The sequence below is a fragment of the Orcinus orca genome, chromosome 15, assembly GCF_937001465.1.
Source record: "Orcinus orca chromosome 15, mOrcOrc1.1, whole genome shotgun sequence".
In the NCBI taxonomy this organism is placed as follows: Eukaryota; Metazoa; Chordata; class Mammalia; order Artiodactyla; family Delphinidae; genus Orcinus; species Orcinus orca.
Genome location: NC_064573.1, coordinates 56,245,476 through 56,267,791, shown reverse-complemented (window position 1 = coordinate 56,267,791; position 22,316 = coordinate 56,245,476).

Here is a 22,316-nt window from a genome sequence, read left to right as displayed (position 1 = left end):
GCTATTGTAAATAGAGCTGCAATGAACATTTTGGTACATGACTCTTTTTGAATTATGGTTTTCTCAGGGTATACGCCCAGTAGTGGGATTGCTGGGTCGTATGGTAGTTCTGTCTGTAGTTTTGTAAGGAACCTGCATACTGTGCTCCATAGTGGCTGTATCAATTTACATTCCCACCAACAGTGCAAGAGTGTTCCCTTTTCTCCACACCCTCTCCAGCATTTATGGTTTGTAGATTTTTTGATGATGGCCATTCTGACCAGTGTGAGATGATATCTCATTGTAGTTTTGATTTGCATTTCTCTAATGATTAATGATGTTCAGCATTCCTCCATGTGTTTGTTGGCAGTCTGTATATCTTCTTTGGAAATGTCTATTTAGGTCTTCTGCCCATGTTTTGGATTGGGTTGTTTGTTTTTTTGATATGGAGCTGCATGAGCTGCTTATAAATTTTGGAGATGAACCCTTTGTCAGTTGCTTCATTTGCAAATATTTTCTCCCATTCTGAGGGTTGTCTTTTTGTCTTGTTTATGATTTCCTTGCTGTGCAAAAGCTTTTAAGTTTCATTAGGTCCCATTTGTTTATTTTTGTTTTTATTTCCATTTCTCTAGGAGGTGGGTCAAAAAGGATCTTGCTTTGATTTATGTCATAGAGTGTTCTGCCTATGTTTTCCTCTAAGAGTTTGATAGTGTCTGGCCTTACATTTATGTCTTTAATCCATTTTGAGTTTATTTTTGTGTATGCTGTAAGGCAGTGTTCTAATTTCATACTTTTATATGTATCTGTCCAGTTTTCCCAGCACCACTTATTGAAGAAACAGTCTTTTCTCCACTGTATATTCTTGCTTCCTTTATCAAAGATAAGGTGACCATATGTGCGTTGGTTTACCTCTGGGCTTTCTATCCTGTTCCATTGATCTATATTTCTGTTTATGTGCCAGAACCATACTGTCTCAATTACTGTAGTTTTGTAGTATAGTCTGAAGTCAGGGAGCCTGATTCCTCCAGCTCCAGTTTTCGTTCTGAAGATTGCTTTGGCTATTTAGGGTCTTTTGTGTTTCCATACAAATTGTGAAATATTTTGTTCTAGTTCTATGAAAAATGCCAGTTGTAGTTTGATAGGGATTGATTTTGTAGATTCCTTTGGGTAGTAGAGTCATTTTCACAATGTTGATTCTTCCAATCCAAGAACATGGTATATCTCTCCATCTATTTGTGTCATCTTTAATTTATTTCATCAGTGTCTTATAATTTTCTGCATACAGGTCTTTTGTCTCCTTAGGTAGGTTTATTCCTAGATACTTTATTCTTTTTGTTGCAATGGTAAATGGGAGTGTTTTCTTAATTTCACTTTCAGATTTTTCATCATTAGTGTATAAGAATGCCAGAGATTTCTGAGCATTAATTTTGTATCCTGCTACTTTACCAAATTCATTGATTACCTCTAGTAGTTTTCTGGTAGCATCTTTAGGATTCTCTATGTACAGTATCATGTCATCTGCAAACAGTGACAGCTTTACTTCTTCTTTTCCAATTTGGATTCCTTTTATTTCTTTTTCTTCTCTGATTGCTGTGGCTAAAACGTGCAAAACTATGTTGAATAATAGTGGTGAGAGTGGGCAACCTTGTCTTGTTCCTGATCTTAGTGGAAATGGTTTCAGTATTTCACCATTGAGGACGATGTTGGCTGTGGACTTGTCATGTATGGTCTTTATTATGTTGAGGAAAGTTCCCTGTATGCCTACTTTCTGTAGGGTTTTTATCATAAATCGGTGCTGAATTTTGTCAAAAGCTTTCTCTGCATCTATTGAGATGATCATATGTTTTTTCTCTGTCAATTTGTTAATATGGTGTATCATGTTAATTGATTTGCGTATATTGAAGAATCCTTACCTTCCTGGAATAAACCCCACTTGATCATGGTGTATGATCGTTTTAACGTGCTGTTGGATTCTGTTTGCTAGTATTTAGTTGAGAAGTTTTGCATCTATGTTCATCAGTGATATTGGCCTGTAGTTTTCTTTGTGACATCTTTGTCTGGTTTTGGTATCAGGGTGATGATGGCCTCGTAGAATGAGTGTGGGAATGTTTTTCCCTCTGCTATATTTTGGAAGAGTTTGAGAAGGATAGGTGTTAGAGTTCCCTAAATGTTTGATAGAATTCGCCTGTGAAGACATCTGGTCCTGGGCTTTTGTTTGTTGGAAGATTCTTAATCACAGTTTCAATTTCAGTGCTTGTGACTGGTCTGTTCATTTTCTCTGTTTCTTCTTGGTTCAGTCTCGGAAGGTTGTGCACTTCTAAGAATTTGTGCATTTCTTCCAGGTTGTCCATTTTATTGGCATAGAGTTGCTTGTACTAATCTCTCATGATCCTTTGTATTTGTGCAGTGTCAGTTTTTACTTCTCCTTTTTCATTTCTAATTCTATTGATTTGAGTCTTCTCCCTTTTTTTCTTGATGAGTCTGGCTAACGGTTTATCCATTTTGTTGATCTTCTCAAAGAACCAGCTTTTAGTTTTATTGATCTTTGCTATCGTTTCCTTCATTTCTTTTTCATTTACTTCTGATCTGATCTTTATGATTTCTTTCCTCCTGCTAACTTTGGGGTTCTTTTGTTCTTCTTTCTCTAATTGCTTTAGTTGCAAGGTTAGGTTGTTTATTTGAGATGTTTCCTGTTTCTTAAGGTAGGGTTGTATTGCTATAAACTTCCCGCTTAGAACTGCTTTTGTTGCATCCCATACGTTTTGGGTTATCGTGTCTCCATTGTCTTTTGTTTCTCAGTATTTTTGATTTCCTCTTTGATTTCTTCAGTGATCACTTTGTTATTAGTAGTGTATTGTTTAGCCTCCATGAGTTTGTATTTTTTACAGATCTTTTCCTGTAATTGATAACTAGTCTCATAGCATTGTGGTTGGAAAAGATACTTGAAACGATTTCAATTTTCTTAAATTTACCAAGGCTAGATTTGTGACCTGAGATATGATCTATCCTGGAGAATTTTCCATGAGCACTTGAGAGGAATGTGTATTCTGTTGGTTTTGGATGGAATATCCTGTAAATATCAATTAAGTCCATCTTGTTTAATTTATCATTTAAAGCTTGTGTTTCCTTATTTATTTTCATTTTGGATGATCTGTCCATTGGTGAAAGTGGGGTCTTGAAGTCCCCTCCTATGATTGTGTTACTGTCGATTTCCCCTTTTATGGCTGTTAGTATTTGTCTTATGTATTGAGGTGCTCCTTTGTTGGGTACATAAATATTTATAATCGCTATATCTTCTTCTTGGATCGATCCCTTGATCATTATTTAGTGTCCTTCTTTGTCTCCTGTAATAGTCTTTATTTTAAAGTCTATTTTGTCTGATATGAGAATTTCTACTCCAGCTTTCTTCTGATTTCCACTTGCATGGAATATCTTTTTCCATCCCCTCACTTTCAGTCTGTATGTGCCCCTAGTTCTGAAGTGGGTCTCTTGTAGACAGCATTTATACGGGTCTTGTTTTTGTATCCATTCAGCCAGTCTGTGTCTTTTGGTGGGAGCATTTAATCCATTTACATTAAGGTAATTATCGATATGTATGTTCCTATTCCCATTTTCTTAATTGTTTTGGGTTTGTTATTATAGGTCTTTTCCTTCTCTTGTGTTTCTTGCCTAGAGAAGTTTCTTTAGCATTTGTTGTAAAGCTGGTTTGGTGGTGTTGAATTCTCTCAGCTTTTGCTTGTCTGTAAAGGTTTTAATTTCTCCGTCAAATCTGAATGAGATCCTTGCTGGGTAGAGTAATCTTGGTTGTAGGTTTTTCTTCTTCATCACTTTAAATACGTCCTGCCACTCTGGCTTGCAGAGTTTCTGCTGAAAGATCAGCTGTTAACCTTATGGGGATTCCCTTGTGTGTTATTTGTTGTTTTTCCTTTGCTGCTTTTAATATGTTTTCTTTGTATTTAATTTTTGATAGCTTGATTAATATGAGTCTTGGCATGTTTTTCCTTGGATTTATCTTGTATGGGACTCTCTGTGCTTCCTGGACTTGATTAACTATTTTGTTTCCCATATTAGGGAAGTTTTCAACTATAATCTCTTCAAATATTTTCTCAATCCTTTTCTTTTTCTCTTCTTCTTCTCGGACCCCTATAATTCGAATGTTGATGTGTTTAATGTTGTCCTAGAGGTCTCTGAGACTGTCCTCAATTATTTTCATTCTTTTTTCTTTATTCTGCTCTGTAGTAGTTATTTCCACTGTTTCATCTTCCAGGTCACTTATCCGTTCTTCTGCCTCAGTTATTCTGCTATTGATCCCATCTAGAGTATTTTTCATTTCATTTATTGTGTTGTTCATCATTGCTTGTTTCTCCTTTAGTTCTTCTAGGTCCTTGTTAAATGTTTCTTGCATTTTCTCTGTTGTATTTCCAAGATTTTGGATCATCTTTACTATCTTTATTCTGAATTCTTTTTCAGGTAGACTGCCTATTTCCTCTTCATTTGTTAGGTCTGGTGGGTTTTTACCTTGCTCCTTCATCTGCTGTGTGTTTTTCTGTCTTTTCATTTTGCTTATCTTACTGTGTTTGGGGTCTCCTTTTTGCAGGCTGCAGGTTCGTAGTTCCCATTGTTTTTGGTGTCTGTCCCCAGTGCCTAAGGTTGGTTCAGTGGGTTGTGTATGTTTACTGGTGGAGAGGAGTAGTGCCTGTGTTCTGGTGGATGAGGCTGGATCTTGCATTTCTGGTGGGCAGGCCCACGTCTGGTGGTGTGTTTTGTGGCGTCTGTGGCCTTATTATGATTTTAGGCAGCGTCTCTGCTAATGGATGGGGCTGTGTTCCTGTCTTGCTAGTTGATTGGTGTAGGGTGTCCAGCACTGTAGCTTTCTGGTCATTGAGTGAAGCTGGGTCTTGGTGTTGAGATGGAGATCTCTGAGAGTTTTTTGCCATTTGATATTACATGGAGCTGGGAGGTCTCCTGTGGACCAGTGTCCTGAATTGGCTCTCCCACCTCAGAGGCACAGCCCTGACGCCTGGCTGGAGCACCAAGAGCCTTTCATCCACACGGCTCAGAATAAAAGGGAGAAAAAAGAAAGAAAGAAAGAAAGAAAGAAAAGAAAGAAAGAAAGAAAGAAAGAGACAGAAAAAGAAAGAGAGAAAGAAAGAAAGAGAGAAAGAGAAAGAAAGAGAGAGAGAAAGAAAAAATGAAATAAAATAAAGTTATTAACATAAAAAATAAAAAATAATTAAGAAAAAATTTTTTAAAAGTAAAAAAAAAACAAAACGAAAAACGGACAGAACCCTAGGACAAATGGTGGAAGCAAAGCTATACAGACAAAATGTCACACAGAAGCATACACATACACACTCACAAGAAGAGGAAAAGGGGAAAAAATCCTAAATCTTGCTCTCAAAGTCCACCTCCTCAATTTGGGATGATTCGTTGTCTATTCATGTATTCCACAGATGCAGGTACATCAAGTTGATTGTGGAGCTTTAATCCGATGCTTCGGAGGCTGCTGGGAGGGATTTCCCTTTCTCTTCCTTGTTCTCACAGCTCCCAGGGGCTCATCTTTGGATGTGGCCCCGGCTCTGCGTGTAGGTTGCCGGAGGGCGTCTGTTCTTCGCTCAGACAGGACCAGGTTAAAGGAGCAGCTGCTTCGGGGACTCTGACTCACTCAGGCCAGGGGGAGGGAGGGGCACGTAGTGCGGGGCGGGCCTGCGGCGGCAGAGGCCGGCGTTACGATGCACCAGCCTGAGGCGCGCCGTGCGTTCTCCTGGGGAAGTTGTCCCTGGATCCCGGGACCCTGGCAGTGGCGGGCTGCACAGGCTCCCCGGAAGGGGGGTGTGGATAGTGACCTGTGCTTGCACACAGGCTTCTTGGTGGCGGCAGCAGCAGCCTTAGCGTCTCATGCCAGTCTCTGGGGTCCGCGCTTTTAGCCGCGGCTCGCGCCCGTCTCTGGAGCTCCTTTAAGCAGCGCTCTTAATTCCCTCTCCTTGCGCACCAGGAAACAAAGAGGCAAGAAAGAGTCTCTTGCCTCTTCAGCAGCTCCAGACCTTTTCCCGGACTCCCTCCCGGCTAGCCGTGGTGCACTAACTCCCTGCAGGCTGTGTTCACGCCGCCAACCCCAGTTCTCTCCCTGTGCTCCGACCAGAAGCCCGAGCCTCAGCTTGCAGCCCCGCCCACCCCGGAGGGTGAGCAGACAAGCCTCTCGGGCTGGTGAGTGCGGGTCGGCCCTAATCCTGTGTGCGGGAATCTCTCCGCTTTGCCCTCCGCACCCCTGGTGCTGCGCTCTCCTCTGTGGCTCCGAAGCTCCCCCCCCCCCGCCCCCCGCATCTACCCCTGGTCTCCACCAGTGAAGGGGCTTCCTAGTGTGTGGAAACCTTTCCTCCTTCACAGCTCCCTCACACTGGTGCAGGTCCCGTCCCTATTCTTTTGTCTCTGTTTATTCTTTTTTCTTTTGCCCTACCCAGGTACGTGGGGAGTTTCTTGCCTTTTGGGAGGTCTGAGGTCTTCTGCCAGCGTTCAGTAGGTGTTCTGTAGGAGTTGTTCCACGTGTAGATGTATTTCTGATGTATCTGTGGGGTGAAGGTGATCTCCACGTCTTACTCTTCTGCCATCTTCTCAAATCCTCTGAAAATGTTTTAACTCTCCTTTCTCACTTTTCCTCAGGAAGCGTGCTTGGGTTATAAAAGAATGTACATTAGGACATGGTGTTGCATATTTGTTTCAGAAAGAAGAATTAAAGAAGTTGACAGGATATGTTTACAATTTTCAAAAAGAGCAAACATGTTTTAAGGCTGGTTTAAGCCATGAGCTCTACCATCCAGTGATAGTTTTCATGATCAGTATTCTCTCAGCTAAACCTCTTAGCCTCACCTTCAAACAGACCTGAATGATGTAGCCACACTTATGAGTGGACTTCTGGTCAATTACATAGGTCACAGGTCCCAAGCTTTCTTTATTCAGTGTGTCCCATTACTTCTTCATGGATACCCTAGACCAAAAGACATATCTGACCATTCTACTTAGAAAGCAGTGAAGTCCAATAACTTAATAAGTATTAAAGTAAGATGTCTTAGTAGCCATTTGGAAAAAAATTGAAAGATAGACAATATTTTAAAAAGTCTTCATGACTACACTTACTTACTAATGGGATATTGGTCACCTGGCGGGCACTGCACAGTTTCCTAAGCCTTGGATCAGATTGTGTACCACCCTCATTTTCCAGTCCACACTGATTTGTCTGCAGTATCTACTTTCTATCACACAACTGCCAAAAATGCAGTTTGGCAAAGATGGATGTTGTTAAAAGGCATGTAGTATGATCTCCTATTGAAACTGTGAACTACATTGAACTAGGAGTTTGCATTGCCTTCAACAGCTGCGTTCCCATCAAAAATGTAAAACAACCCACAGCACCCCAGTGAATTCACTGTAACACCCCGGCTGCCTTCCTGCAGTTTGGGAGCCATAAATGTAGACATTTGCCAACTCCAGGTTCCAGAGTAGCTTGAGAGTGATGTGATCAGTTTCCCTGTTCACCAGAGCAGCTATGCCATACCTATTTACTCTTTATTACTGATTTCTGCAAATGTTGCGTGTTTCTTGCAGACATTAAAAAAATAATTATTTTAATGATGGTATACTTTTGGAAAAACTACCTTTAAAATTAGTGTATAGTAATTATGATTGTCTAACACTTGCACAGTAGTTGAAGTTTCCAAAGGCTTTTGCTACATTTTGCTGTGTTATAGTAAGGACAACAATCTCAGAGAGGAAAAATGTCCTGTGAGCCTCTTGCAATCCTACCCACCCATCCAGACCTACCTCAAATACTGCGTAAACCTTCCCTGATGTACACTTAAAGTACTCTCTCGCTCTCTAAATATCTACAAATGTTGCTTGTAATTTTCCTTTTGTTACTGAGTCCTAAGCTTATACTGCTCGCTGCACAACAGGCAACAAATCAAGAGATGAGGTGTTGGGGCAAGGAGTAGCGATGTTACCAGATGCAAGTCCATGTGCTGGCTGCACAGTGAGGCCAAACAATACCAAAACATCAGAGTTTGGAGCAGAGAAAGTTTATTGCAGAGCCACGCAAGGAGGCAGGTGGCTCATGCCCAAGAAAAACCCCAAACTCCCTGAGGGCTTTCAGAAAGCATTTTTAAAGGTAAGGTGGGGTAACAGCATGGTTACTTGTTGCAGACTTCTTGGTGATGGGTCCTTTGTTCTAGCAGCTGTCCACTTAAGTCAGGTCACAATGTTCCTGTAAACCACCACCAAAACCAAAAAGCTATTATTTGTTCTGCAACTTTTTATCTTCTTAAGATTGGAAAAGTGTTATACCGTCAAAGGTGAGAGCCTTGAGAATGGGCTATCCTGTATATTTCAGGCTATAGGCAACATTCTTTACAAAAGGTGCAGACCCCAGGCTGGGTGAGGTCAGCCTGGGGGTCACAGGAATGGGCACAGTCAGCATGACTTAGCACAGGCAACAAAGCACATAGTTTAAAGTAAAAAGGAACAGATCTAATATGGAGTCAGATTTGTTCTTCCCTAATATAGTAATGTTATTTGGAAAGCGAGCAGACTGAGAAGATGGTGGACTAGTGTCCCAAAGGAACATCTTATCCAAGTTAGAATCCAGGCTTCTTTTATACTAAAAGGGGAGGGAGTATAGCTGTTTGTTACAAATTTCTTGGTGTCAGAATCCTTTGTTCTTGAAGCTGCCCACCTAGTTCAGGTCATGATTTTCCTATAAACCTCCAACAAGGCAACTTGTTATTCTCTGCTCTGCAACTTTTTATCTCTATATGAATGGAAAAGAGTTATACTTTTAAAGGTGAGAGCCTTGAGAATGAGCTATCCTATGTATTTCAGGCTACAGGCAACATTCTTAACTTGTAGCAAAAGCAATGGAATACAAAGGTTAAAGTAAAAGAAACCAATCCAATATGGAATCAGATTGGTTCTTCCCTATTACACTTTCCACATTCTGCCTTGGGTTTTAGCAAAATTTGTTACTTTTATTTGATCAGTTCTTAGGTCATAAAGGGCTTTGTTTTCACAAGGTGTGTCTCATTCTTTTTAATTTCCTCAAAAGAACCTTGATCTAGAGCATTATTAGCTAAAAAAAAAAATTGTTGCAAGAGTGAATAAACAGAAGAAATAATGAGTTGCTCTGGGCCTTTCATCAAAGGGACAGGTATTTGCACTAATCTGGGCTGAAATGAGAAATCGTTTCAATTTCATCACTTTTATATCTCTGTTCCAAAGGTTGCTTAGCCTATTTTAGAAAGAATAAAAGAAGAGAAAACCACTAAGAGCATTTTTATTTCAGTGAAAATAAACTTGTGGCTTTCTCAAGCCCACAGAACCACAAGGAGTGTTTTTAAGGCAATGACAGTTTCTTGATAAATCTCAGGGAAATAGAGTTGCTGGGAAAGTGTATTTTCACTGTGGTAAACTTATAGCAGAGAACTGGGCTCACTCTTCCACTAAGCTCAAGCTCACAGAGTTTCTGAGCTATTTTGAAAACAATAAGGTGTGAATGCAAAACCTTTTATGGATTGGGAAGCTAAACCACCAGGAGACGAAATACATAATTACACAGCTATTTTCAAATCCAAGAATCAAATTCAGGCTCCCCATCTTCCAATGCAATTCACAGACCACTGTGAATAACATGAAACAAATATTGCCTTCAGATTTTTATTAGTACAGCTCAGCAGAGCCTCATACCTAATGTAGCCAAAATTTAATGTTTTATATCTATGTTTACACCATAGTACAGTCATTTGTCTAGTGGGAAGCCTTTAAAATCAGAATATTTAATTATCACCCCCAACCAAAGAGCGTATCAGTCTCAGAGGTAAATCTCTGCTGGTACTTTGTGTTAGTCTGAAAGTTGGATTGCTGGGGGCTTGGATGGAGGACGAGGAATGAATATTGAACAGGCAATTAAATGGAACTTTTTTTTTTTTTAATTCTTACTGAATTAGAGGTTCATTGTTTGGATTCATTTGTCCTTAAAGTGTCATAGATTTCTAAAATATTAGACAAATTAATAGGAAAAATATATTTTAAAATATATTCCAAAATCAGATATAAATGACTTATATATATATATTCTTTCTGAAAGTATAGATTTATTATTTTTCCTGATACAGGGTTTGGGTAGGTGATTTTTCTGGTCTCCATCAGCTTGACTAGTACTGGCTGGTGTAGGATGGCCTCAGTCACATGTCTGGGGACTCAAAGGAGATGGCTGGGAGGGAGAGGATGACCAGAGTTTTGCCACGGGGTCTCTCATCCTCCAGGAAGCTATTCTGGGCTATTTTCCCATGTGGAATAAGGGTTTCCAGTGACATGAAAGGGCAAGCCCCAACATGCAGGTAACTTTCAGGTCTCTGCTTCTGTCAACTTTTTAAAAATTTGGTATTTATATGTATTATAAAATGATCACCACAATAAATTCAGTTAACATCTGTCACCATATGTAGTTACAATTTTTTGTGTGTGATGAGGACTTTAAAATTTTCTCTTAGCAACATTCAAATATGCAATACAGTATTATTAATTATAGTCACCATGCTATACATTATATCCCAATGACTTATTTTTTTTTATAACTGCAAGTTTGTACCTTTTGACTCTCTTCATCTATTTCACCCACTCCCCTCCCTCTGCCTCTGGCAACTACCAATCTCTTCTGTGTCTATGAGCTTGGTTTTTTGTTTGTTTGTTTGTTTTTACATTCTACATATAAGTGAGATCATACAGTATTCATCTTATTTATTTCACTCTGTGACTTACTTCATTTAGCATAATGCCCTTGGGGGCCATCCATGTTGTCACAAATAGCAAATATTTCATTCATTTTTGTGGCTGAATAGTATTCTGTCGTATGTATATGTCACATCTTCTTTATCCATTCAGCCATTGATAGACACTTAGGTTGTTTCCATATTTTGCCTATTTCAGCAATGCTGCAGTGAACACGGGGGTGCATATATCTGTTCAAATTAGAGTTTTTATTTTTTGTGAATAAATACCCAGAAGTGAAACTGCTAGATCATATGGTATTTCTATTTTTAAATTTTGGAGAAGCCTCCATACTGTCTTTCACAGTGCTGAACCAATTTACATTCCCAATAACAGTGTACAAGTGTTCCCTTTTATCCACATCCTCATCAAGGATTGTTATTTCTTGTCTTTTTGATAATAGTCATTCTAACAGGTGTGAGGTGTATCTCATTGTAATTTTGACTTGCATTTCCCTGGTGCTTAGTGATGTTGAGCATCTTTTCATGTCCCTTTTAGCCACCTGTATGTCTTCTTTGGAAAAATGTCCATTCAGATCTTCTGCCCATTTTTAAATTGGATTGTTTGTTTTTATCTATTGAGTTTTATGTGTTCTTTATATACTTTGGATATTAACCCCTATCAGTTACATGACTTGCAAATATTTTCTTCCATTCAGTAGGTTGCCTTTTCATTTCATTGATGATTCTCTTTGTTGTGCAAACGCTTTTTAGTTTGATGTAGTCCCACTTATTTATTTTTGCTTTGTTGCCTTTGATTTTGGAGTCCAATTCAAAGAATTCATTGCCAAGACCTATGCCAAGGAGCTTACCACCTATGTTTTCTTCTAGGAGTTTTATATTTTCAGGTCTTACATTCAAGTCTTTAATCCATTTCGATTTAATTATTGTGTATGACATAAAAAAGTAGTCTAGTTTCATTCTTTTGCATGTGGCTGTCCAGTTTTTCCAACAACACTTGTTGAAGACTCTGTCCTTTCCCCATTGTATATTCTTGGCTCCTTTGTCATGAATTAATTGACCATATATGCATAAGGTTTCTTTCTGGTCTCTCTATTGATCTGTGTGTCTGTTTTTCTGCCAATACCATACTGTTTTGATTACTATAGCTTTGTAATATAGTTTGAGAGCAGGGAGCATGATGCCTCCAGATTCCTTCTTCTTAAAACTGCTTTTGCTTTTGGGGTCTTTTGTGGATCCATACAAATTTCAGTTGCCTCACTTGGCTTATGAGAGATATGGATCCTTAGAGGCAACTGACATTTTGGGACGTTAGGAGAGTTTTGGGGAAAAGGTAGGGGGCCTGGACAAGGCAAATAATAAAAGCAGGTGCAGAAGGAGACAAATCAGAAGGATAAGGGGGAGGAGAGACAACTGGATCTTGGGAGGCAACTGGAAGACAAGAAAAGTGGGGATATTCACTAGCAAAATGAGTCTAGCTTGTTGTTCTTTGAGTTTGTCAACTGGCTCATTCACTTTGGCCAAAGAATCTTTTAATGAAATAAGGTTTGAGTGAGGATTTCTTTTGGAGTCCTCTGCATACCAGTCAAAAGATGCTGCCCATTGGGTTTGTGAAATCTATGTCATTTCTTTCCTAAGGCAGCTCTTAAATGAAAAGTTTTGTTCAAATCAAATGTTCCCCAAAGTGGTCACGGAAGACCCCCCCAATCACCCTTGGCAAAGCTACGCCATTCGGAAAGATAATCATAAGATTTGGATTGAAATGAAAGTACATAGAAGAGGCAGGAGCCGTTACAGGTAGAGGAGAGGCTTTAGACTCAGATGACCTTGTGAGACCTGGACATGTAGGTAGGAGTGTAATGCTTGTAATACTTGTACAGCTCCTGTCTTGGAACCCCAATGTAATGGCTGCTCTGAGCACAGAGCTAACAACCTGTATCTCCCAAACTCATCCCCTGCAAGCAGAAAACCAGAAAGGATGCTCTCTTTGGATCCAAGCCAAGCTCTCAGAACAGAAAAGTGAGGAAGGAAGGAATCTCATCTGTTTTTATTGGTGACCCACAGCTAAGTTTGTCCAAATGGACACAGATTCTGTGAAAACCACAAACTGAACAGTCTGTGAGGCTGGCTTATTGAGCTTTATCCTGTGATTCTTTCTTAGAATGAACAGTGCTTTTTGACAGCACAACACAAGACAGGAGCACAAAAGAGCAAAGACACGATGAAAAGGAACAGCCTCATTCCACCAAGGGTGCCAAACATGAAAATCAATAACAAAACCCTCTTATCAGACTGAGGATATAAAAAGCTGAGGACCACAACACAGAGAGAGTGGAGTTCAGACCTGGTGCTGACTTGCTACTTCGTCAAGACCGCCACAAGCTGCCAGCAGCAAATGACAAGGTGATTCTCTGGGTAGCACCGCTGGTCAAAGACTGAGGTCCACAGAGCTGGACAGAGCAGGATGTCTTGCTGAAATTTTCAGGAAACTGTGGTGATAGGCAAAGACCATCCATACTGGAACAAACGGAGAGCCTTTTAATTTATTTAGAGCTTGCTATAGAAAGGAAGTCAGCCACTGTCACCTGCATATGGCAGGGACTCAAAGGCAGGCAGAAGACTGGGAAAACCCTATGGTGGAAAAAAGGAAGGCCCAGGTGTGCCCTCATTGGGTAACCGAGAACAACAAACCTGACTCCATATTGGATCCATTCCTCTAGCTCTAACCTTTGTGCTCTGTTGCCTGTGCTTAGTCATGCTGGCTCTGCACCTTTTGTAAAAGAATGTTGCCTATAGCCTGAAATATACATGGTAGCCCATTCTCAAGGTTCTGACCTTTAAAGGTATAACGCTTTTCCATAAAAAGTTGCAGAACAGAGAATAACATTTGTCTTGGTGGCGGTTTATGGGCACATTGTGACCAGACCTTCATGGACAGCTGCAAGAACAAAGGATTCCTGCACTGAGAAGTTGGCAACAACCAGCCACACCCCCTCCCCTTTTAGTATAAAAGCAGCCTGATTCTAAATCAGGCAAGATGGTTCTTTGAGACACTAGTCCACCGTCTTCTCAGACTGCTGGCTTTCTGAATAAAGTTGCTATTCTTTGCCCCAACAACTCGTCTCTCCATTTAGTGGCCAGTCATGCAGTGAGCAGTGCAAGCTTGGACTCAATAACAGTTGGAGGGTGTTGGCTGGGGGAGCTGAAGGTGCGCTAACTAGAAGTGCGCATCTTCTGAGACTGGTTTCAGGTGTGTAGTTGCCTTTCTCTGGTTGGTTCTGAGTTGGAAGCAGGGACACAAAATAGGGAACCTGGCAGTCTTTGATAAAGTACTGATTGTCTGGGCCTATAGCTGCAGGTTGTGGGTCTGAGTTCTATTGTCATGTATGGCCCGGTCACTGTCCATTTGTGTATTCAGTCTCTTACAGTCATGTACAGAACTCTGAAATATTGTTTTATTTTTCTTTGTATGCTGTTGAGGTACATTTTCAGTGTCATAATTAAATAGATGACCACAATGACAAACTTATTTGCTTCACATAGATAACAAAGTATGTAAAACATTTTAGCTAAAAGTTTACTCATTTTAAAAAATTAATACAATAAAACCTCACACTGGTCAGAATGGCCATCATCAAAAAGTCTACAAATAATAAATGCTGGAGAGGGTGTGGAGAAAAGAGAACCCTCCTATACTGTCACTGGGAGTGTAAATTGGTGAAGCCACTATGGAGAACAGTATAGAGGTTCCTTAAAAAACTAAAAATAGAGTTGTCATATGATCCAACAATCCCACGCCTAAGCATATATCCAGAAAAGACAAAAACTCTAACCCGAAAAGATACACATACCCCAATGTCCCAATGTTCATAGCAGCACTATTTACAGTAGCCAAGACATGGAAGCAACCTAAATGTCTATAGCCAGATGAATTGGTAAAGATATGGCATCTATCTACCTATCTATCTATCTATCTATCTTTCTATCTATCTATATATAATGAAATGTTAACTCAGCCATAAAAAGAATGAAATAATGTCATTTGCAGCAACATGGATGGAACTAGATATTATCACACTAGGCGAAGAAAATCAGACAAAGACAAATATCATATGATATCGCTTATATGTGGAATCTAAAAAAATGATACAAATGAGCTTATTTACAAAACAGAAACAGACTCAGACATTGAAAGCAAACTTATGGTTATCAAAGGGAAAAGGAGGAGGGATTAAATTAGAAGTGTGGGATTAACAGATATACACTACTTATATAAAATAGATAAACAACAAGGTTCTACTGTATAGCACAGGGAACTATATTCAATATCTTGTAATAACCAATAATGGAAAAGAATCTGAAAAAGAATATATATATGTATATATATAACTGAATTACTTGCTGTACATATGAAACTAACACATTATAAATCAACTATACCTCAATAAAAATTTTTAAAAAGAGTGGGAAAAAATTAATACAATAAAAGAAACCCAAACAAATATTTAGCCAGAAAATAATGATCTCAAAGAAGTTCTTAAAGGAAAATCCATTTTTATCTCCCTAAAATATCCTAGGACATCTTCTCTTCAATGTCACAGCCATTTCTCCTTGAGGCTGTTTTTACAATGAATAAGTGGTTTCTACCAAGTGTGAACTACCTATTTACAGAGAGGAGGGTGACCTATTTTAGACGTTTGCATCCCTGACAAATGTACTGTGTGACTAAGAAGCAAGGAAACCTAGAAGGCTCAAACTTAAGAAACCTTTGGAAAATTCACTTCTTCCCTGAAGCCAGTAAACGGAATTTTTAAACTGTATGAGATCGTAGCACCCTCAGTGTTCTGGCTGACAGCGTGTAGTCTCTTAAGCTCAGCGCCAGAAGAAGTCTGCTTACTGGAGTGAGAGTGCCTTGAGGAACACACTGCACTGCTTTCGTTGTTACTTTCAGCAATCTCTGCCCTCCTTCCCCCACCTATTGCCAGAGTCTTTCACACACACCTCTAACACTTCCATTTTCATTTAAATTTCTCAAGGATAATGCAAATCAAGCTTTTTTTTTTCTCCCCTAAGTTTGACATAGAAAAAGATAGTTCACCTTATCTTGTTAAAAGCCTACGATGTTCCTGTATGGCTGATTTGCTTTGTTATGGGGCAGAAACTAACACACCATTGTAAAGCAATTATACTCCAATAAAGATGTAAATAAATAAATAAAGAGAGTAGATCAGGGAAAAAAAAAAAAGCCTACGATGACTGACTGCCAGTTTTAGATTTAGATTTCAAGCCCTTGAATTATTCAGAACCCATTGCATCTTAAAAAAAAAAAGTTTTCTCATGTGAAGGTGCATTTTAAGCCCTAAACAAGCACACGACTTGATTAGTTTTGGAATCAGTTGAGTTTTCTATTTGACTTGGAAAGACGCTTCTTACCAAAGAAGTATGGGAGTTTGAAACCCAAGGAGAGCAACGTGGTGTTCATATCATCTTCACATATGATTATGCACCTTCAAAAATCCCTAACCATGTATAATTGGAAACACAGCGACCTCTTTACCAAAGAGAGTACCACAGTTATTGCGTTCAGCTGCAGGTTCTACGACCTCTATGTCTTATGCTGATGGCACGTAGCTTCTAATGATTCGTTTGCATGTGTTAAATAAAAAGTTTATCGCTGCAAACAATTCAATATAATGGTCGACAGAGAAAGAAGATCAGCGCAATCGAAAAAGTTAAAAACTCCCTCTTAATTTATGTGTGAAAGAACATGATCTCCGGTATTGGCTTTAAAATGCCGCAGCAAAGAAAATGGGGGAAGATATAGGAAAAGATTGTCAAAGTGTTGGTGATTGTTGAATTGAGTGATAAACTTTTCATTATATGATTTCTTCTACTTTTGTGTATGTTTAAAAATCTTCACATTGAAGGTCAAAAAAATCCTCTTACAATGGAAAAGGGGAGAATGGAAAACAACAAACAGGAGTAACTGCTCTATCTAATATCACAGTAGACAAAATTAGAAGGACTTCCCGTCCTGGCAAAGAATGGAGACATCATCTTTTGACTAGGGAGTCAAGTACCTGGCTCTTCTTGGTTTTGAAATCAGAGAGGATCTGTCTTGTCCATTACCCTCTTTGGTCACCTGAGATGAAATGATCTAGAAGATGTCCGTTTGGGGTGCTGTGTTTTTAGTGACTCACTTTCTGTTGACATGGGTTCAGAGTCTAGACATTGCTTTAGGGTGAGGGGGAGCAGAATACGTGACCCCAGAATGTGCCAGTTTGGCATGTGGATTATTCTGAGATGAAGATCAGAGCCCTACAGACTCAAGAAGAGGTTTTTACCCGCCTCTTAACTACCTAAAAGAATTTGGATAGAGGGCCTGTACCAGTGGAGAGCTAATACCCAAGTAACTTTTTATATCAGAAAAACTTACCTGCATGGCCTAGCAAACATTTGTTTACCAAACATTTGCTCTTATCTTCCTGATTTGTCTTCCTTCCCTTTGAGAGCCCAGACCCCTGGCCCCTTCTCCTTAGCTTAGACTGGTATATAAGCTTCAATTACCTGGCTGCTGGGAGCCGACCGTGTCTTTCTGGGACTCCCGTAGATATGAAAGTAGATTTGTTTTTCTCCTGTTCATCTGTCTTATACCGATTTAATTATTTGACCCACCAAAGAACCTAGAAGGGAAGAAAGGAAAAGTTTTTTCCCCCACAAGGGATTTAGCAAACACATAGGATTGGTGGCCAAGCTTGGGGTCTCTTGGGTAGTATGATTCCATTAAAACTTAAGTATGCTTTGATCTGCTGCTGCTTTTGCACTCCACAGGCTAGTAACAAGGTACAATATCTTGGCGGATGGCTCTAGAGCCAGCCCAAGGAGAGTTCACTGGCTTCTCTCTCAAACTCTGCCTCAGGAAGTTCATTCAAAACATGGCCTGGGGGCTTCCCTGGTGGCGCAGTGGTTGAGAGTCCGCCTGCCGATGCAGGGGACACGGGTTCGTGCCCCGGTCCGGGAAGATCCCACATGCCGCGGAGCGGCTGGGCCTGTGAGCCATGGCCGCTGAGCCTGTGCGTCCAGAGCCTGTGCTCCGCAACGGGAGAGGCCACAACAGTGAGAGGCCCGCGTATCACAAAAAAAAAAAAAAAAAAATGGCCTGGAGTGAGAAGGCACATTTAATCTTCTTCTTGTCATATTTCCCCATTTGTCCCCAAAATGTCTTTTATAGTTGTTCTCCCCCTCCCCAAGAAGAAGGGAGAAGTTTTCTTTGTTGACTCAGTATTGCTATGAAAATGATGTCACCTGAGCCAGCAGCGGGTGTAAGATGGGACACCGTTGATTTCGACTCTTGTGCAAGCTCCCAGTCTGGTGGTCTGATAACAGATAGTTACACAGAACAGCAGCAGTCTGTGATCCACACTCTGTGGAGCTCTGCTGTAGTGGGTTCCGAATTCTGATTCTGGCTAATTGTTTCCACTTAGTGCCTTTTAACTTCTTTCTTTTGCATTTCCTATAACCTAGAAGTTGAGTGTAAGGCAGCATTCTCCAATAGAAGTGTCATGAGAGCCACATTTGTGATTTTTAAATTTCCTGGTTGCCACATTACATATGTGAAAAGAAAAAGGCGAAATTAATTTGAATAATATATTTTATTTAACTGAATAGAGCTCAAATATAATCATTTAAATATGTAATCAGTATAATAATTATTGATGAGCTACTTTACTTTCTTTTTATTTTTATTCTATCTTTGAAATCCAGTGTGTATTTTATGCTTATACATCTCAGTTTGGACTGGTCACATCTGAAGAGCTCAGTGGGTAGCAGCTCAGTGTGGCTGGTAGCTGCCACACTGGACAGTGCGCGACTAAGGTCTGATTGCATTCAGAATGAACGTTTTCAGAAACGATTATCTGTAGCTGGTGCTGGGCATCTCATATCACATCAGATGGTGGATAAAATCAGCTTAGCTCACCATCAAAGTTAATAGGAAGTATCATTTTCTTTTCGTATCAAAGAACTGCTTCCTGCCTAACCAACCTTTTAGATAAGATAGAATCCCATGTGCCAACTAAAATACATGGTTAGGAAAACATTTTAATTGGTTACAACAGTCTAATGGGGAAAGAGCAGAAATCAAAGAGGACTGTCTTAGATGATACAGACTCCTCTACAGGCATTAATAAGTTTGAGGAACTTTAAAAAATGATGACATGAGATAGAGTAGTTCACACATTCATGTCCCATGATTGTCTCATTATAGGTGTCTGTTGTACATACTTAACGTAAAATAATGAGCTTCTATTCAGCAGACAATAGCGTCCACCCTAACAATGTTAGCAAGGTACAAAGTTCCAGCAAGAAGAGATGCTAATTCTGTTTGTCTTATGTTGTAAAGACTGTAGCAGTTTCCTCAGTACTGTATAAGAGGAAAAAAAAAAAAACTTGTAACCTAACAGCTTTAAAGATTATTCCAATAAAAGTGATGGGTCAGTTGCATATTGCCTTTAAAAATACATTTGACCCTTTTTCTTTCAGTGTATACACTCATCATTTAATGGTATAATAAGCAGTTTGGTAGCAGTTTTGTCAATAAATTCTGTATCAGACATTTATCATGGGGCTGAATCAGAGGTAACGAAATTCCTGCATAGAGTTGCTTGCCATCGGAGCTGACAAAGGACTAAATGGAATTGAGCCCTTCCTATTTCTTGAGCCTGTTCTGACTGTAATGGGCTTACTGGTCTCCATCGGGGCTGCCTTTCTTCTGGGTGTCTATGCTCCTGAGTGGGATGTGCAGAACATCATCAGAGCCTCTGACCAGCTGTCTTTCCTCAGCAAAAGGAGGAAGGAAGACCAAGAAGAGGCAGCGTGGAAGAAGGAGGGCTCCCTGCTTACCTAGGCGCCAGCTTCCTGCATCATTTCTCCTGGACCTCTAGAGATCAGGCCATGTTTTGGGGCCCTGAAAAAAAGGCATTAATACATTTCCCTTTAAAACAATCAATGCATTTATTGGATTTACATAGGCCCACTTTTTCAAAGAGTTCAGCATTCAAAATGTACTATCTTTGGAGCTAGTTGAGCTCTCTTAGGGCTGCTGAGAATTTTACCGAGAGCCTCAGAAGTAAAAGACAAGGAGATGTCTGCCTTTGTTGAGTTTCTTGTCTATAAAGAGGGAATTGGAATAGCACTGTTAAAACACTTAAAATTCCTCAGGTACAATTGCATACCTGACCATAAAAAGATATTATTTTGCCTTCTTTCCAGTGTTTTGAGAGTAGCTTCAGTTCAGTGGCATAAATAACCACCAATGGGATAAGGGAGTGAAATCTTCGCTTAGATTGAGTGTGTGATTCAGGTTTACAGCTTCTGCCGTAAAGCCTTACAGGGCCCTCTCTGCAGGTCGTTCCTCTTTTTCCCAGCATAGAGCATCTGTTGCTAAGGCAAATGAAAATCAATTGGAACTAAAAACAGAGATTGGGTTTTCATAATCCTATATCATAAACGAGCTCATGACTGTGTGAACGTTGCTCTGAGCAGTTTGGGTTGCCATTTATATATCCTCTAAATTAGCAGAGTGCTTTCCTTCCAGGGGCTAAAATGCTTTGTGTGTATAACTTGGCTTTATGTTGCGGAATGGAGGGAGCAGAACTGCCCTAGAATGGAAACAGGACAAGCATGCACCCCTTCTTTCTGTTGAGGTTAGTAGTGTGAAGTGCACAGAGAGGCAGTGCAGTGCCGTTGGGGGGGGCACAGAGGCTTGATCCCAAAAGCCCAGCTGACCCTCCACTCAGTCTGTGTAGCCGGGTGAGACTGGGTGAGCATAACCCTCAATGAGTGACAGTTCCATCCTCGGTAAAAATGAGCGTAAGAATACCTTTTTCGTAGAAATGTAAGGAGGAGACAATGAAATGAGGTACCACTTCATCTCCCTCTACTCAATACCCTTCCAATGCACCTGCTCATCAATGCCTGATTTGCGGTCAGCCCCAAAGCCTGATTTCTCCCTGCTTCCAGCCCACTGAGGAGACCCACTGGAGAGGACTTGAAAGCTCACATTTTGAGCTATCAATTCATGCTTTCATGCTCTCCAAACGAAGTTGGGACCCCTGGACTGCCCTGCAAACCTTCTGTTTTTCTAATCAGTTCTCTCCTTTCTCTGCTCATGCTACTTCTGTTTTTCTAATCAGTTCTCTCCTTTCTCTGCTCATGCTACTTTAAAAAAAAAAAAGTCTAATTGTTTTCAAGCCCACTATGCTATGAATGAATCTCAATTCTCAGCAAATGATTTTGATTCATACTGTACTGAGGGAAGAGAGAAAAGGGGAAGGGAACGGTATAATGGGGAGTTTTGCGACTTTCTACAGCCCTAGGCTTCAGCTTAAATTTATCACCACTTCCACTCGTCCTCTCCCCTTCTTTGTTCTCACGGTGGGATAATGAGCACCCCTGTTCAAGCCTAATCTGCCCTCTTTTGTTCTGAATCCCATCCACTTTCACCTCCTTAGGACCTAGTCTGTTAATTGTCCACTCTCCTCATTCTATATCATTTCCCTTTTCATGGCATCTTTGCTGCGACATTAATTAAATGGACGTGGCTGGAAGTCTGTGTTCTTCCCTTCCTTTCACCATCAAGCTTCTCAGGAGAACCATGTTTCCTGCGTTACTTTTATTCACTCCTCAACCCGCTGTAATCTGGCCACTGATCTACAGTCTTCATGGAAAGTATTTTTGCCAAGATCGTCTATGATTATCTTGTTTTAAACCGCAGTTGTCACTTCCAGGTCTTTACCTTGTGTAACTTCTTTGGAACATGTGTCTTCATAAGCACTCCTTCCTACTTAAAGTACTCTATCCCTCTGCTTTCGGTATTTTACATTCTCTTTGGTTTTCCTTCTCCTTCTTTGCCTACCCCTTCTCAACATCCTTTGCCAGTTCCTCTTCCTAGTTATATTCCCATAATGTGGTATTCCTTAGTCTTTTCTCCCGGGATCCTGTCACCTCTCAATTCTATACCATCTTCCTGGGGGATGCAACAACTTCCAAGGTTTCAGTTATGAATAATGGACTGAAGCTGTGACTCACGGAATCCTGAGCCTCGACAGACGTATGCTCAGTAGGTGACTTCCCTTAGATGTTTCCTCAGCCTTTCGAGCTCAACGTGTTTATATATAAAACTTTCATCTTTTCCCAAACAGTGTTCTTTTCACTTTTATCTTATCTCAGTGAGGGTCCCTTCCTTTCACTCAGTTGCCAAAACCAAAAAACTGGGTGTCACCTCAGGGTCTTTCCTTTCCTCCAGAGTATATGCACCGTCAACATATCAAGCCAGCCTCTGGGTCCTAGAGTTTTCACCTCTTCTTGTCTCTTGCTGATTCTGCGGTACGCAGGCCTCTCACTGCTGCGGCCTCTCCCGTTGCGGAGCACAGGCTCCGGACACGCAGGCTCAGTGGCCATGGCTCACGGGCCCAGCCGCTCCACGGCATGTGGGATCCTCCCGGACCGGGGCACGAACCCATGTCCCCTGCATCGGCAGGCGGACTCTCAACCACTGCGCCA